We start from the raw sequence: 16808 nt of genomic DNA on the forward strand, positions 1-16808 counted from the left end.
AGACCAAACTGCACACAATACTCCAGATGTGGTCTCAACCAAGGCCTTGTATAATTTCAGCAAGACATCTTTGCTCCTGTACGCGAATCCTCTCGCTATGAAGGGCAACATACCATTTGCCTTCTTAACTGCCTGCTGCACCTGCATGCTTACTTTCAGCGACTGGTGCACAAGGACACCCAGGTCTCATTGCACCTCCCCCTTTCCCAATCTATCGCTGTTCAGATAATAATCTGTCTTTCTGTTTTTGCCACCAAAGTGGATAACCTCACATTTATCCACATTATAGTGCATCTGCCATGTACTTGCCCACTCACTCAACATGTTCAAATCTCACTGGAGCTTCTCTGCATCCTCCTCACAGCTCACGCTCCCACCCAGCTTTGTGTCGTCTGCAAACTTGGATATATTACACCTAATTCTCTCATCTGTATCATTAATATATATTATGAATAGCTGGGGTCCGAGCACTGATCCCTGCGGTACCCCACTAGTCACTGTCTGCCACTCAGAAAAAGACCCGTTTATTCCTACTCTTTGTTTCCTGTCTGCCAACCAGTTCTCCATCCATGTCAGTACCTTACCCCCAATCCCATGTTCTTTAATTTTGCACGCTAATCTCTTATGTAGGACCTTATCAAAAGCCTTCTGAAAGTCCAAATACACCACATCCTCTGGTTCTCCCTTGTCTATTCTACCAGTTATATCCTCAAAGAATTCCAGTAGATTTGTCAAGCATGATTTCCCTTTTGTAAATCCATGTTGACTTTGTCCGATCCTGTCATTGTTTTCCAAGTGCTCTGCTATTATATCTTTTATAATGGACTCTAGCATTTTCCTCACTACTGATGTCAGGCTAACCAGTCTATAATTCCCTGTTTTCTCTCTACCTCCTTTTTTAAATAGTGGGGTTACATTAGCTACCCTCCAATCCATTGGAACTGTTTCAGAGTCTATAGAATTTTGAAAAATGACCAGCAATGCATCTACTATTTTTAGGGCCACTTCCCTAAGTACTCTGGGATGTAGATTATCAGGCCTGGGGCATTTATCGGCCTTCAATCCCATCAATTTCCCGAACACCATTTCCCTACTAATACTGATTTCATACAGTTTCTCCTTCTCACTAGACCCTATGTTCCCCAACATTTCAGGGAGGTAATTTGTGTCCTCCTTTGTGAAGACAGAACCAAAGTATATAATTAATTGGTCTGCCATTTCTTTGTTCTCCATTATAAATTCCCCCGTTTCTTGACTGTAAGGGACCTACATTTGTCTTCACTAATCTTATTGTCTTCACATATCTATAGAAGCTTTTACAGTCAGTTTTAATGTTCTTTGCAAGCTTACTCTCATACTCTATTTTCCCCTTCTTAATCAATCCCTTTGTCCTCTTTTGTTGAATTCTAAACTGCTCCCAATCATCAGGTTTGCTGCTTGTTCTGGCCATTTTATATTTCTCCTCCTTGGATCTAATACTATCCCTAATTTCTTTTACAAGCCATGGTTGAGCCACCCTTCCTGTTTTATTTTTGCGCCAGACAGGAATGAATAATTGTTGTAATTCATCCATGCGCTCTTTAAATGCTAGCCATTGCCTATCCAATTTCAACCCTTTAAGTAACATTGCCCAATCTATCATAGCCAACTCGCGCCTCATACCTTCATAGTTTCCTTTATTTAGATTATTTTGCCTCTCTACTTTTACTGAAGCACACTAAAAGCAAAGTCAATGATATAATGAGGGCAAAAAGAAAACAAACTGAACTGCAGATCACATACCTACCTGCTGGATCTAGGCAGTAAAGCTACCATTAGTGCATATTACAGATGAAACTGTCCCCTTAAATGGATTACCCTTCTACTTATTTAAAAGCAAACAAATTCTACCCCAGGTTCTTCTTATGTTCCCTCACACATGGTAAGTTTTAAACCTACACAGGGCAGGTTTCCAGCTCCGGACTGTTCTTTGACCAAAATGTTCTTGCATAACTTTAAACATGTTTCTGTGTACACATCCTCCGCGCTGTTAAAAGTTAAATACAGCCTAAAAATAGGCATGAGAGTACTTCGACTTTGGTGCTCCCCTTCTCCATCATAAATAAACGTTTCTGAGCTAGTGATAGCAATATTAATTCAATTCAAAGTTTATTTATATGTAAAGAATATTTCTAGATTGTCCAATGCCTGGTGCTCCTGAGCTAGATGGTTTGTATTTGCTGAGTGAAGATTGACTGGGAATAGTCATGGTGGGTGGCTGAGGATATTCTTCTGCAAAGCAAACTTTAACTCAGGATGTTTTGCCTGTACACAGGAAAAACCCTGTTATATCAGGGCATACGAATATGAATTAATTTAGTTGAGCAGGCGGCTGCAATTTTTTCTTAAGTCTGCGACCTTCTCCGCAAGATACAGAATGTGTAGATGTTGGTTCAATCAAACAACTTGTTTCATGAACATCCACTAGTGACAAGATTAAATTACCATGACCTCCAGTTTAACTGAAACCATAGAATCATATAGCACTTGGCCCATCGTTCCTGTGCTGGCTCTTTGAAAGAGGTATCCAATTAATCCTGCTCCATTGGTCTTTTGCCATAACCCTACAAATTTTTTCACCTTTAAGTATTTATCTGATTCGCTTTGAAAGTTACGATTGAATACGTTTCTACTATCCTTTCAGGCAGTGTATTCCAAATCTTAACAACTCGCAGCATAAAAAGAGTTCTCCTCCTCTCCACTCTGGTTCTTTTCCCAATTACCTTATATCAGTGTCCTCTGGTTACCAACCCTCTTGCCACTGCAAATATTTCCCCCCTATTTATTCAATCAAAGCCCCTCATAATTTGAACACCTCTATTAAATCTCCCCATAACATTCTCTGCTCTAAGGAGAACAATCCCGGCTCTCCAGTCTCTTCAAATAAACTTTGGGATTATACACAATTTGTGATTACCAATAAATAAGGGTCATTCATTTGAAATTACAGCTAGCTGTAAGAGCAAGCCAAGGAAGAAACTTTTCTATTCCAAACAACTCACGGACAGAATTATCCTGCTTTACTTCTATTGCACTTAATGGCTGATTTTCCGAATGCCTTGTCTGGCCAGCGCATTTAATGATCTTCTTTCCTTATGGATGGAAAATCATGCAGAGTCAAAAATCTACTGACAAAAAGCAATAGTGAATAGGCCTTCTCCACCCCATTCCATTCCCACCTACGTCTGATAGCTAAATGCACCTTGGCCATCTCAATGCTACATCCAATACTAATGCCATGATTGCAGCCTCCCTGTATGGGAAATCTTGTGAGAACAGAAATTTTTTTTTTTATTCATTCGTGGGATGTAAGCGTCACTGGCCAGGCCAGCATTTGTTGCCCATCCCTAATTGCCCTCGAGGAGATGGTGGTGAGCTGCCTTCTTGAACCGCTGCAGTCCATTTGGGGTAGGTATACCCACAGTGCTGTTAGGAAGGGAGTTCCAGGATTTTGGCCCAGTGACAGTGAAGGAACGGTGATATAGTTCCAAGTCAGGATGGTGTGTGACTTGGAGGGGAACTTGCAGGTGGCGGTGTTCCCATGTATTTGCTGCCCTTGTCCTTCTAGCTGGTAGAGGTTTGGAAGGTGCTGTCTAATTTCTGACTATTAGCATTGGAAGTGGCACTGAGAGGAGAGATGGAGTATGTCCCAGTGCATTAGCCACCAGACTTGGTTAAGGGTGGGTGGTTAGACAGTGGATGGATGTGAAAGGGGAAATGAACAGCAAAATAATGGGGTGGATGAATGGGGATAAAACAGGAATCAAATGGATGACAATGAAAGGTGGAAAATAGATGGCAGTGAAAGAGATGAAAAGGAAAGGAAAGGGGAAATTAATTGCAACATGGGAGAGAAATGGATGGCAATAGAGGGCAAGAGGAAATTATGACTCTGGAGGAGAGTGAAAGGGCAGAAGCTGAAAACCTAGGGAGTGGAGAAGAAAGGAAGGTGCCAGGATTAACTGAGTGGGAGTGGAGGAGAGTGCCAACTGGAATTGTGGGTGAAGGATAGAATGAGCTCACGGGTGGTCAGGGAAGGCAGGTGAGGTTGTGGGGGTGGGGGAGAACACCAGGTTGAACTGGGGAGTCGGAATAGAAGAGGACTAGCTTAGCTGAGTTGGAGGCGAACAGTACCGAGGCTGAACAGTGTCTGCAGGAACTGAGAGGGTTGGAGGGAAATAAAGTGTCTAATTGAAAGGTGAGGGAGTTGACTGGGTTCTGTGTCTCAACTGGCCTTTTCTGAAAACAAAAAGTTTTTAATTCAAAATATAAATACATTTGAAGATGATTCAATGCCTTGGGGAGAGAACAGTGCCGTGGGCATAGTGTTACATTACTTTTGCAAAAGCTAGTGCAGAAGAAATGGGCCAAATGGCCTTCTGTGTAAAATTCTACAGTTATGCATTTTACAAAAGTATTGATTCTCCTCAAAATTTATATTAAAGACATGCTCAGCTCCAATGAAAAATCGGAACTTGTTTGTTTTTTTCTAATCTGGGATCCATCAAGGAAAATTGACCATAAAAAGGTCAAATTCTGATCAGCCATTTCAATTAAGAGTAATATTTGTGCTTCTAGACAATGGATTGAATTAAGACAATGGGTAGGCGGTGGCGTAGTGGTATTATCACTGGACTAGTAACCCAGAGACCCAGGGTATTTCTCTGGGGACATGGGTTCGAATCCCACCACAGCAGAAGGTGGAATTTGAATTTAATTAATAAATCTGGAATTAAAAGCTAGTCTAATGATGGCCATGAAACCATTTTTGATTGTTGTAAAAACCCATCTGGTTCACTAATGTCCCTTAGGGAAGGAAATCTGCTGTCCTTACCTGGTCTGGTCTACATGTGACTCCAGACCCACAGTAATGTGGTTAACATGCCCTCTGAAATGGCCTAGCAAGCCACTCAGTTGTACTTAACCGCTAGGAAGTCAATAAAAAGGAATGAAACCAGACGGACCGCCTGGCATTGACCTAGGCACCGGAAACGACAATGGCAAACCCAGCCCTGTCGACCCTGCAAGATCCTCCTTACTAACATCTGGGGGCTTGTGCCAAAGTTGGGAGAGCTGTCCCACAGACTAGTCAAGCAACGGCCTGACATAGTCATACTCACAGAATCATACCTTACAGATAATGTCCCAGACAATGCCATCACCATCCCCGGGTATGTCTTGTCCCACCGGCAGGACAGAACCACCAGAGGTGGTGGCACAGTGATATACAGTAGGGAGAGAGTTGCCCTGGGAGTCCTCAATATCGACTCCGGACCCCATGAAGTCTCATGGCATCAGGTCAAACATGGACAAGGTAACCTCCTACTGATTACCACCTACCGCCTTCCCTCAGCTGATGACTCAGTACTCCTCCATGTTGAACACCACTTGGAAGAAGCACTGAGGGTGGCAAGGGCAGAAAATGTACTCTGGGTGGGGAACTTCAATGTCCATCACCAAGAGTGGCTCGGTAGCACCACTACTGACTGAGCTGGCTGAGTCCTAAAGAACATAGCTGCTAGACTGGGTCTGTGGCAGGTGGTGGGGGAACCAACAAGAGGGAAAAACATACTTGACCTCGTCCTCACCAATCTGCCTGCCACAGATGCTTCTGTCCATGACTGTATTGGTAGGAGTGACCACCGCACAGTCCTTGTGGAGACGATGTCCCACATTCACATTGAGCATACCGTCCATCGTGTTGGTGTGGCACTATCACCGTGCTAAATGGAATAGATTTCGAACAGATCTAGCAATGCAAAACTGGGCATCCATGAGGCGATGTGGGCCATTAGCAGCAGCAGAATTGTACTCGACCACAATCTGTAACCTCATGGCCCGGCATATCCTCCACCCTACCATTACCATCAAGCCAGGAGACCAACCCTGGTTCAATGAAGAGTGCAAGAGGGCATGCCAGGAGCAGCACCAGGCATACCTCAAAATAATAAAAGCAAAATACTGCGGATGCTGGAAATCTGAAATAAAAACAAGAAATGCTGGAACCACTCAACAGGTCTGGCAGCACCTCTGGAAAGAGAAGCAGAGTTAACCTTTCGGGTCAGTGTTCCGAAGAGGGGTCACTGACCCAAAACGTTAACTCTGCATCTCTTTCCACAGATGCTGCCAGACCTGCTGAGTGGTTCCAACATTTCTTGTTTCTATACCTCAAAATAAGGTGTCAACCTGGCGAAGCTACAACACAGGACTATCTGCGTGCCAAACTGCATAAGCAGCATGCGATAGACAGAGCTAAGCGATCCCATAACCAACGGATCAGATCTAAGCTCTGCAGTCCTGCCACATCCAGCCGTGAATGGTGGTGGACAATTAAACAACTAACTGGAGGAGGTGGCTCCACAAATATCCCCATCCTCAATGATGGGGGAGCCCAGCACATCAGTGCGAAAGATAAGGCTGAAGCATTTGCAACAATCTTCAGCCAGAAGTGCCGAGTTGATGATCCATCTCGGCCCCCTCCTGAAGTCCCCAGCATCACAGATGCCAGACTTCAGCCAATTCGATTCACTCCACATGATATCAAGCAACGACTGAAGGCACTTGATACTGCAAAAGCAATGGGCCCTGACAATATTCCGGCAATAGTACTGAAGACCTGTACTCCAGAACTTGCCGCGCCCCTAGCCAAGCTGTTCCAGTGAAGCTACAACACTGGCATCTACCCTGCAATGTGGAAAATTGCCCAGGTATGTCCTGTACACAAAAAGCAGGACAAGTTCAACCCGGCCAATTACCGCCCCATCAGCCTACTCTCAATCATCAGTAAAGTGATGGAAGGTGTCATCAACAGTGCCATCAAGCGGCACTTGCTTAGCAATAACCTGCTCAGTGATGCTCAGATTGGGTTCCGCCAGGGCCACTCAGCTCCTGACCTCATTACAGCCTTGATTCAAACATGGACAAAAGAGCTGAACTCAAGAGGGGAGGTGAGAGTGACTGTCCTTGACATCAAGGCAGCATTTGGCCGAGTATGGCATCAAGGAGCCCTAGCAAAACTGAGGTCAATGGGAATCAGGGGGAAAACTCTCCGCTGGCTGGCGTCATACCTAGTGCAAAGGAAGATGGTTGTGGTTGTTGGAGGTCAATCATCTGAGCTCCAGGACATCACTGCAGGAGTTCCTCAGGGTAGTGTCCTAGGCCCAACCATCTTCAGCTGCTTCATCAATGACCTTCCTTCAATCATAAGGTCAGAAGTGGGGATGTTCGCTGATGATTGCACACACTGTTCAGCACCATTCGTGACTCCTCAGATACTGAAGCAGTCCATGTAGAAATGCAGCAAAGACCTGGACAATATCCAGGTTTGGGCTGAGAAGTGGCAAGTAACATTCGTGCCACACAAGTGCCAGGCAATGACCATCTCCAACAAGAGAGAATCTAACCATCTCCCCTTGACATTCAACTGCATTACCCGTAGCACACTCTTGTCATTCTCTTTCACACACTTGGAAAGCCCTAGCTTTCTGGGCAAACTGCTTGCTCTCTTTGGCACATGCATTGGCCCCCCTCTCACATTACCATCGCTGAATCCCCCACTATCAACATCCTCGGGGCTACCATTAACCAGAAACTGAACTGGAGTAGCCATATAAATATCATGGCTACAAGAGTAGGTCAGAGGCTAGGAATCCGGAGGCGAGTAACTCACCTCCTGACTACCCAAAGCCTGTCCACCATCTACAAGGCTCAAGTCAGGAGTGTGATGGAATACTCTCCACTTGCCTGGATGGGTGCAGCTCCAACAACACTCAAGAAGCTCAACACCATCCAGGACAAAGCAGCCTGCTTGATTGGTACCCCATCTACAAACATTCACTCCCTCCACCACCGACGCACAGTGGCAGCAATGTGTACCATCTACAAGATGCACTGCAGCAATGCACCAAGGCTCCTTAGACAGCACCTTTCAAACCTGCGACCTCTACCAACAAGAAGGACAAGGGCAGCAAATACATGGGAACACCACCACCTACAAGTTTCCCTCCAGGTCACACACCATCCTGACTTGGAACTATATCGCCGTTCCTTCACTGTCGCTGGGTCAAAATCCTGGAACTCCCTTCCTAACTGTGGGTATACCTACCCTAAATGGACTGCAGCGGTTCAAGAAGGCAGCTCACCACCACCTTCTCAAGGGCAATTAGGGATGGGCAATAAATGCTGGCCTGGCCAGTGACACCCACATCCCATGAATGAATAAAAAAAAAGGTAGTTCTGGATGTGGAGAGTGACTGTTGAGGAAACTTTTGAGGAAGTGATAGTCTAGGTAGTCTGCTGTAAATCCAAATGGCATTTTATTTTTCAATCCTTTTTTAATTTATAAAAGTTAAGTGAGTCATAATGTGCTTCAAGTTAACCAGAATATATTAATAATGTAACAACATTCCAGGTAAGCATGATACAGATCCCACCACTTTTGCCGCCTCAAAATTTGCATTTCCCCATCAGAATTTCAAGTACTTTGCTTTTGTCAACACAAGCAAAGGAAAATTGTGTATACCTGAATCTTAAGTTAAGGTTTCACATCATGGCCATTCTTGGAATAACAGCTTTTTGAAGTACATATCAGTTATGGCACAGTGGATATTACGTTTACCTCGAGGTCACATTCCGTAGGCTTTAGCACAAAATCCATGCTCTCATGCCAGTGTAGTATTGAGGGAGTGCTACACTGTTGGAGGTACTGTCTCTCAGATGAGATGTAACAGCTTTTTTGAAGCTGTTGGTCAGCTTTTGAAGTTTTCTAGGTTGGCATTTTGGGCTTCAACTTCCTGTTGAACAGATCTCTTTTTCATACCATTCCCCTCACTTTTCTCTGCATCCCTTAATACTTTCTCTTCCCAAATACATATCTATCTCCTTTTAAAACATCTCAATTGACTATAGCTTTCTGCGCAGAGCATTCCTCATTTTTACAATCCTTTTTTGTGATGTAATTTTTTTCTGCATTCACTTTTAACTGGCTTAGTTGGAACTCTGAGATAAGGTTCCCTTATTTAGAATTCCACAACGAGCTGCTGAAATGAGGAGTTTGTCTTTGTCCTGCTGATTCAGAAGGAGTTGGGACTACCTGGGGTGCAACTGTAGCAAAAATAAATCAATATTTATTTTTAAAAAGGAGCCCTAATTTAAAAGAATATAATTATTGGTGGCAAAATTTCGATCATAATTTGAACTCCAAATGGCCAAGTAGAAATTTGTTCATTTTTTAAAGAGAAGAAAATAACTTTAAGCAGTTCTGCTAGTCCCTTTTGGGTGTGAATAGTGAGGCAGACAACAGCAGCTGCCTACTCCACCTGAACCTGAGTGTGTTCGAGCTCTGACAGACTGTCCCATCTGTCATTGCAGCTTAGCTAAGGGAACGAAGGACAGAGTAGAGAGAGGTGGAGCCAGCTGGATTAGGGAATAACTCCGCTCTTTCCGAAAACAAAAAGTTTATTCAAAATATAAATACATTTGAAGCAGATGATGATTCAATGCCTTGGGGAGAGAATAGTGCTGTGGGCATAGTGTTACATTACTTTTGCAAAAGCTAGTGCAGATGAAATGGGCCAAATGGCCTTCTGTGTAAAATTCTATGTTTATGCATTTTACAAAGTATTGATTCTACTCAAAATTTACATTAAAAGCATGCAGGTGGTTGGGCCTGATATTTACCCCACCAACCCATGCTCACCCCCAATTAAAAATCAGGACTTATTCATTTTTTCTAATCTAGGATCCATCAAAGATAATTGACCATAAAAAGGTCAAATTCTGATAAGCCATTTCAATTAAGAGTAATATTTGTGTTTCTCGACCATTTAATTAAACTGTCTTTCAAGAATCTCCCACAAAGTTGATCAATGTTCAGTACAAGAATATTTCAGAGTGCATCAACAACAACCACTTGCATTTATATAGCACCTTTAACAGAGTAAAAATGTCCCAAGGTGCTTCACAGGAGCAATCAGGCAAAATTTGCCACCGAGCCACCGAAGGAATATTTGGACAGATGGCCAAAAGCTTGGCCAAAGAGGCAGGTCTTAAGGAGCACTTTAAAGGAGGAAAGAGAGGTAGAGAGGCAGAAAGGTTTAGGGAGGGAATTCCAGAACTTAGGGCCCAGGCAGCTTAAGACACGGATGCCAATGACAGATGCTCAAGAGGTCAGAATTATAGGAGCACAGCTATCTTGGAGTGTTGTAGAGCTGGATGAGACTACAGAGATGAGGAGGGTTGAGGCCATGGAGGGATTTGAAAATAAGCATGTGAATTTTAAAATTGAGTTGTTGCCGGACTGGGTGTCAATGTAGGTCAGCAAGCACTGGGTGATGTGCAATTGGGGCCTGCTGCGAGTTAGAATGACTGTAAATTTTCAGAGGGAAAGTCCAGCCATAAGTAGCGATTTGTGTTATTTTGTGATCAGCAGTTGTTCTCGTATTAGCAGTTTTCTGAAGGGGAACAACACCAGCTATGACTTCAGGTGCATTGCACTGCTTGATACAGAGAGCAAACACTGATGAAAGATTTTCAATCATAAGTCAGCTGTATATCTGAGCTGTTGATTCATACTGTGGTTAAAAGAAACAAGCTGCCTTCATAACCTGGGTCACTGCGGACAGGAAACGTGTCACATCACTGGGAAAGTAGAGCCCAGACTATATGGCCCATTGTTTTAATTATTTCACACGTACAATAGATGCAGAGTGATTCCCATCTTCGCAGCGCTTGCTTGTTGTCTCCTGCCCTCAGTGAGCAAAACAGAAAACACGTGAGATTGTGATCCCAAATCAGGAATGTTGCCAGGTCTGCCTGGTAAGAACAGGCAGGGAGATACAATCTTTTCAATGATATGTTACTGCAAGATGAAGTAACTACAGCCATTTTTTATATTCATAATCGGATCTCCCCTCAGTTTGACAATAATGCAGTAATTTTGATTTATATACCAATTTGCCACTGAGTTAGGAGACAAAAACTGGACCAGATTCACAGTAACAAAACCCAAATTAACAATCCTGCAGCACATTGCAGGAGCAATCTTTGTCCTCAAAGCAAATCCACTGAAATGTGGTATAGCAATCTACAGTGACAACAGATCATCTATTCTGTGTTTCACTGCAGCAAGTGCACTGCAATGGAACGACACAGTGACGAATGGCTGCACAGAGTGCAGTCGCCACTTAAAATGTAAATACTCATCAGATGGGACTTAAGCGGGCCTGGCTTAAGTCTCCGAGGCCTCTGACATATTCTGAGCACACTGCGGCATGTGGGGGACCGAGCAAAAGCAGCAATCTACCATTGTAAGAACAGTGTCTGAACGAATACTGGTTAATGGGTCGTGTTGCTGTCTGACAATAGTACATAAATGCCAAAAAGAAAACTGTGCTTTATGCAAACAAAATCACCCAATCACATTGCTTTTGTAAATCGTGACTGCCATGGGGATTACGAGAACCCTTAATCCTTAATTATTTTGCTGTTGAATCTTTTTATCTAAATAGTGAGAGCTGAGGCAGTGGCTTGGACGTATTGTTGGGTATGAGGGACCGGAATACATAAACAATATCCAATATTTTCTTTACCAAGAGCACCATTGAAGGTAATCCTGGAGCATGGATAACGTGCAAACACATACATTCAATAAACTCCATAATGCCTTTCACGTCCTGAGGACACCGCAAAGCATTCTACAGCCAATCAAGTACTTTTGAAGTGTAATCACTGGTGTAATGTAAGCAAACATAACAGCTGATATATGCTCAAGAAGATCTCACAAACAGCAATGAAATAAATGACCAAATCATCTGTTTCATGATGTTAGTTCAGGGATCAATGTTGGCCGGAACATCAATAGAACTTCTTGCTCTGCTATTCGAATAATGCCATGGATCTTTTACATCCAAACAGTGAAGCAGAAGTGGCCTTGATTTAACATCTCATCCAAAAGACATCACCCCCAGCAGCACAGTACTCCCTCAGTACTGCACTGAAGTGTCAGCATAGATTATGTGCTCAAGTCTTTGGAGCAGGGCTTAAACCCATGACTTTCTAACTCAGAGGCAAGTGTGTTACCACTTAGCCAAGGCTGATATGATAATAATAGCAACAAAACCCTCCTAAACCAGGAGTTTCATCCATTGTATCCCATGGAAAAGTGTTATCAATGATTGAATGGCACGCCTGCTGGATCTCCATCTTGATATCCAATCACAGGCTGAGCTCTCAGCTGACACATATAGGCCAGCAATGAACTGCTGTCATTACTATACAAGCTCTTCCCCCAACAACTGGGAGGTCCATGGCCAGGATGAGAAAACTGCAAATGGGAGTGAGGAAGATTGCAAATTATTCTGTTGCTGAGCAAAATGGAGCCAGTTGAAAACCAATAAAAAAGGGCCCAATAAATTGCCCTGGTTTCTGCCAGCCAGGAGGAGTTAAAATCAGAGCCTATGTGACACCAATGAACTGATCTTCCTTACTTTTTTCCCTATGCTCGCCATAAAATTAAAAACTGATTAGACTGCTTTGGGCAGGGTGGTATTTCCTCTGCCAGCTTTAATGTGCCCTGATGAATATGCCTGACAGTCAGCTGTAGTGTTTTGAAAACCCCTCCAGTTCTCTTTAATGGTACTGCCCCTCTCTGAACCACCCAAATACCCCCTGCCACCAAGTTTGATATACAAGTCAGCAGCAGAACATGTGGAGGCTAACATTAGGCACAGGGATTTTTTTCAGTAGAATAATCCCAACATAATCCATGCATGCTCCACACATTTTTAAAAAAAGGAGCCACAATATTTATATTTTCTTCCAATTTTAATTTGTTTACTGCTGGTGCATTGTCTTGATGTTGCAGATAAATTCACTTTAATTTCTCATGTTTTTAATATTTTGCCAAAAGTTACAGAAGTGTTTGTACATATGGGAGGCTTCAGTGAGATCTGTCCTGCCTGTGTAGAACTGGGCAACAATTGAAGTCAGCTCAGGGCTCACCAAAGTGCTATTGAAAAAAAGTGTTTTTTTTTTTCACTTCCTCTCGATGCAACTCTTAGGTTTGCATATAACTTGCAGTTATTTGTGGCTGGGGTCAAAGAGAGTGCTACATATGTTGGTGAGTCTATTACATGCGGCACCACCCAAGTGCTCCAAGTCAGGAAAAAAGGGGTCAGATTGCAAAGCGCAAGAATGCCCAGCTAGTGGTGCCCTAATCAGAGGGCTGAGGCTGGCAGATAAAAGTGACACAACACAAACTTCCTCAGGTCAAGAGAAAGATGTGATGAAAGAAGAATGGAACGTTTGAATGTTTACTGATGTATTTTATGCAATATAGATGAATGAGAACAATAGGAAATAGGAGCAGGAGTAGGCCACTCAGCCTTTCAAGCCTGCTCCACCATTCAACTAGGTCATGGCTGATCTTTTACCTCAACGCCATTTTCCCGCACTATCCCCATATCCCTTGATATGTCCAATATCTAGAAATCTATCGATCTCTGTTTTGAATATACTCAATGACTGAGCCTCCACAGCCCTTTGGAGTAGAGAATTCCAGATTCAGCACACTTTTGAGTATTTATATATACTCTGAACTAACCAGTAGAGAAAGAAAGACTTGCACTTATATAGCGCCTTTCACAACCACAGGATGGCCCAAAGTCCTTTACAACCAATGGAGCACCTTCTGAAGTGTAGTTACTGTTGTAATGTATCGAATGCAGCAGCCAATTCGCACACAGCAAGCTCCCACAAACAGCAATGTGATAATGATTAGATAATTTTTTTTTGCGATGTTGATTGAGAGATAAATATTGGTCAGGATACCAGGGATGACCTCCCTGCCCTTCTCCAAAATAATGCCATGGAATCTTTTACATCTGCCTGACAGGACAGATGGGGCCTCAGTTTAATGTCCCATCTGCAAGATGACACCTCGAACACTGCACCACAACATCAGTCCCTCACTGGAGTGTCAGCCTAAACCTTTAGGCTCAGAGGTAAGACTGCCACCAACTAAGCCTTAGCTCACAAAGATACACAAGCACACTGCAGATTGATTCACTTTCCAGCTTGTCCCTCACAACTCTTTCAGTTGAGGTCATGAACTCAGCAGATGGAGAACAAGTCCACTTTTTACCAAACTATGGCTCAGCACCTCTGTGCACTTTCACATCCTGTCTATCAGACTCAATCTTCAAGTCCTCTACTCTCAGATGACGTGGCGATGTTAGTAGAGCTTTCACTTGCTTGGAAAAGCACAACTGTGGCACAGATTGCTCACAAAAAGAACTGTTTGTGATGAACATAATGATCTATTTTTAATCCCTGTCCTCCAGATTATGCACACTTCCATGATATTTTTTATTGATTGACATACAGATGCAAATTGGTACACGTACAGTATTACACATTAATCTATTTCTTGGAGGAACCTAAATGATTTATGCTGCAGATTCAATGTGTGCAATCTGGATGCTCTGCCGCCTCATCGAAAATGTTTAATTACAAGAACAAATTTGTGCCAGAGGAAAGCAGCACAGAGCCTGCCTGACAGTTTGGGAAATGTGTCAGCAGTCAACAGAAGATATTTTACGAGGAAAAAGCACAAAGCAGAAGCACACTTAATGTAAATGTAATTCAATTTACACAGAGACTTATTTTTGAGTCTTTGGTAACAGTTCAGAATGATTGGTCAGTAACTGTCCTGTAAAGCATAGTTCGGGACAGTCACAAAGCCACTGTAAACAGATCCATCTGTTTAATTCATATAGCCCATGTGTTGAAATAAATTATACCTTGCAAGCATAACAGAATGTTTCTTCTATTGCACCAGTCCATCAGGATGTAGGGTTGGAGCATTCACCCACAGAGCGTAGTCCTGTCTGAACATCCAGTTACAGGTATAAGTCCAGTTAGTATCGGTCAACCCTCACTATGTGAAACAATGACTAAATACCCTGGACTAGTTGAAGAATAACTCAGTGCGTGTGAGGAGAAATTGTATGCTAATCTAAAACATTGCATTGCATTTATAAATCAGTCTGGATTAACTCCTTTTGTTTTGTTTTTACTTGTTTTGCTGTGGAGAGGCTCTGGTTCAGTTTCTCTTCATTTGGAAACTGCTGGGTGTGGGGAGCAGACTGGAAGCTTTGATGAGCATTTGTTTAGGCTTTGTGCTTCCTGTAACACCAGTCAGGGAGTTGCTGCATGCCACTTGTCAATGGTTAAAGGTTGTTCTTGTGGAGAAAGGATCCTTAACCTTCATTTGCAGATAACTGTAGCGTGACAATGAAATGCTAAACAGGAGACAGCCAAGCATTTTAAGGGATTCAAACACACAAAGCAACGAATTAGGAGCAGGAGTAGGCCATTTGGCTCCACCCGCCTGCTCCACTATTTGATAAGATCACGGCTGATCTGAATGTAGCCTCAACTTTACTTTCCTGTCTACCTGCTGTAACCTTTGACTCCCTTGTCAATCAAGAATCTATCTAACTCAGCCTTAAAAATATTCAGTGACCCTGCCTCCACTGCTCTCTGGAGAAGAGAATTCCACAGACTAAAAACCCTCGGAGAGAGAAAAAAATCTCCTCATCGCTGTCTTAAATGGGAGATCCCTTATTTTTAAACTGCGTCCCCTAGTTCTAGTTTCTCCCATTATGGGAAATATCCTCTCAGCATCCACCCTGTCAAGTCCCCTCAGGATCTTTTGTGCTTCAATAAGATTACCTCTCATTCTTCTAAACTCTAATGGATGCAGGCCCAACCTGTCCAACCTTCCCTCAGAAGATAACCCCTTCATCCCAGCAATCAGTTGAGTGAACCTTCCCTGAACTGCTCTTAATGCAATTATATCCTTTCTTAAAACAGCGAGAGGCAAGAGACTGAAAAGGAATGGGAACAGAGCTGGAGTGCAATGGAGGACCGTACTGAGGACAGAGAAGTAGGAATTTGGAAAGTGCTCTTTAGCATGAATAATGAGGCAGAGAATGAAATTCAATAAAATGGAGACCAGGAGCAGTAGAGAACAAGACTGAGACAAAGTTCTAAGGCTTTAGCTGGTGCACTGTCACATGCTTCTCCAATGTTGATGTTACTAATTGGCTTGAGCCATCATTGATGGGCTTTGGTATGTAAATTTGTTGGACTGAGTAATGTACCTTTATTATGACTATTAAAAGATCATATGCATACATGTATGAGGTAATTGGCAGAGTGGAGGCTGATCTTGAGCACATACATGCGCAGCCTGATGATCTCATCTCACACGTAGGCAGTGCAATAATGTCATTACTGACCTTTGAAGTTTGTTCACCCAACCACATCTCCAAGTGCCCTGAAACAGCTGGTGAAATGACTGCAGGCATCCCTGGCACTCGTAGACAACAACCCTGAACTGATGGAACACACTCAGATTTCTGCAGCGTGTCAGGGAATGGGAGAAAAGGTTTCGATGAAATGGGCATTTAGAAACATTTATAAAGGACAGAACACTCAGAGTAGATGCTGGCAGTGAGTCAGGATTTTGTGTTGTTTCTACACTCTTTCAACCTTCAATCTATTCATCCACACACAGAAACACATCTCTTACCATCTTAAAAGCTTTAGATTATCAACTCTGCTATTTTCATTAGTTTGGTAACTGTACCGCTATTATGTGGAGGCTCTTCTGAACTAAATATTTTATGATGAACTGTACAGTATATAGTAATCCTATACTTCTTAAATATACTCCCAGGGACCAGGATACTGGACCATTATAGTGG

General features: G+C 43.0%; 1 protein-coding gene across 5 annotated transcripts in view; it reads right to left on the reverse strand.

Annotated features, from left to right (window-relative positions):
* klf12b (Kruppel like factor 12b) overlaps window positions 1–16808 on the reverse strand; it is a 238229-nt gene that overhangs the window by 208397 nt on the left and 13024 nt on the right. The window contains exon 1 of one of the 5 annotated variants that reach the window (XM_068034306.1): window positions 14838–14859. The exons of the other annotated variants lie outside the window; for them this stretch is intronic. The gene's annotated coding sequence lies outside the window, so the exon portion shown is untranslated. Of the gene's footprint in view, window positions 1–14837; window positions 14860–16808 lie in introns of those variants that run through there. 5 annotated transcript variants of the gene reach the window in all.

The sequence above is a fragment of the Heterodontus francisci genome, chromosome 6, assembly GCF_036365525.1.
Source record: "Heterodontus francisci isolate sHetFra1 chromosome 6, sHetFra1.hap1, whole genome shotgun sequence".
Classification (NCBI taxonomy): domain Eukaryota; kingdom Metazoa; phylum Chordata; class Chondrichthyes; order Heterodontiformes; family Heterodontidae; genus Heterodontus; species Heterodontus francisci.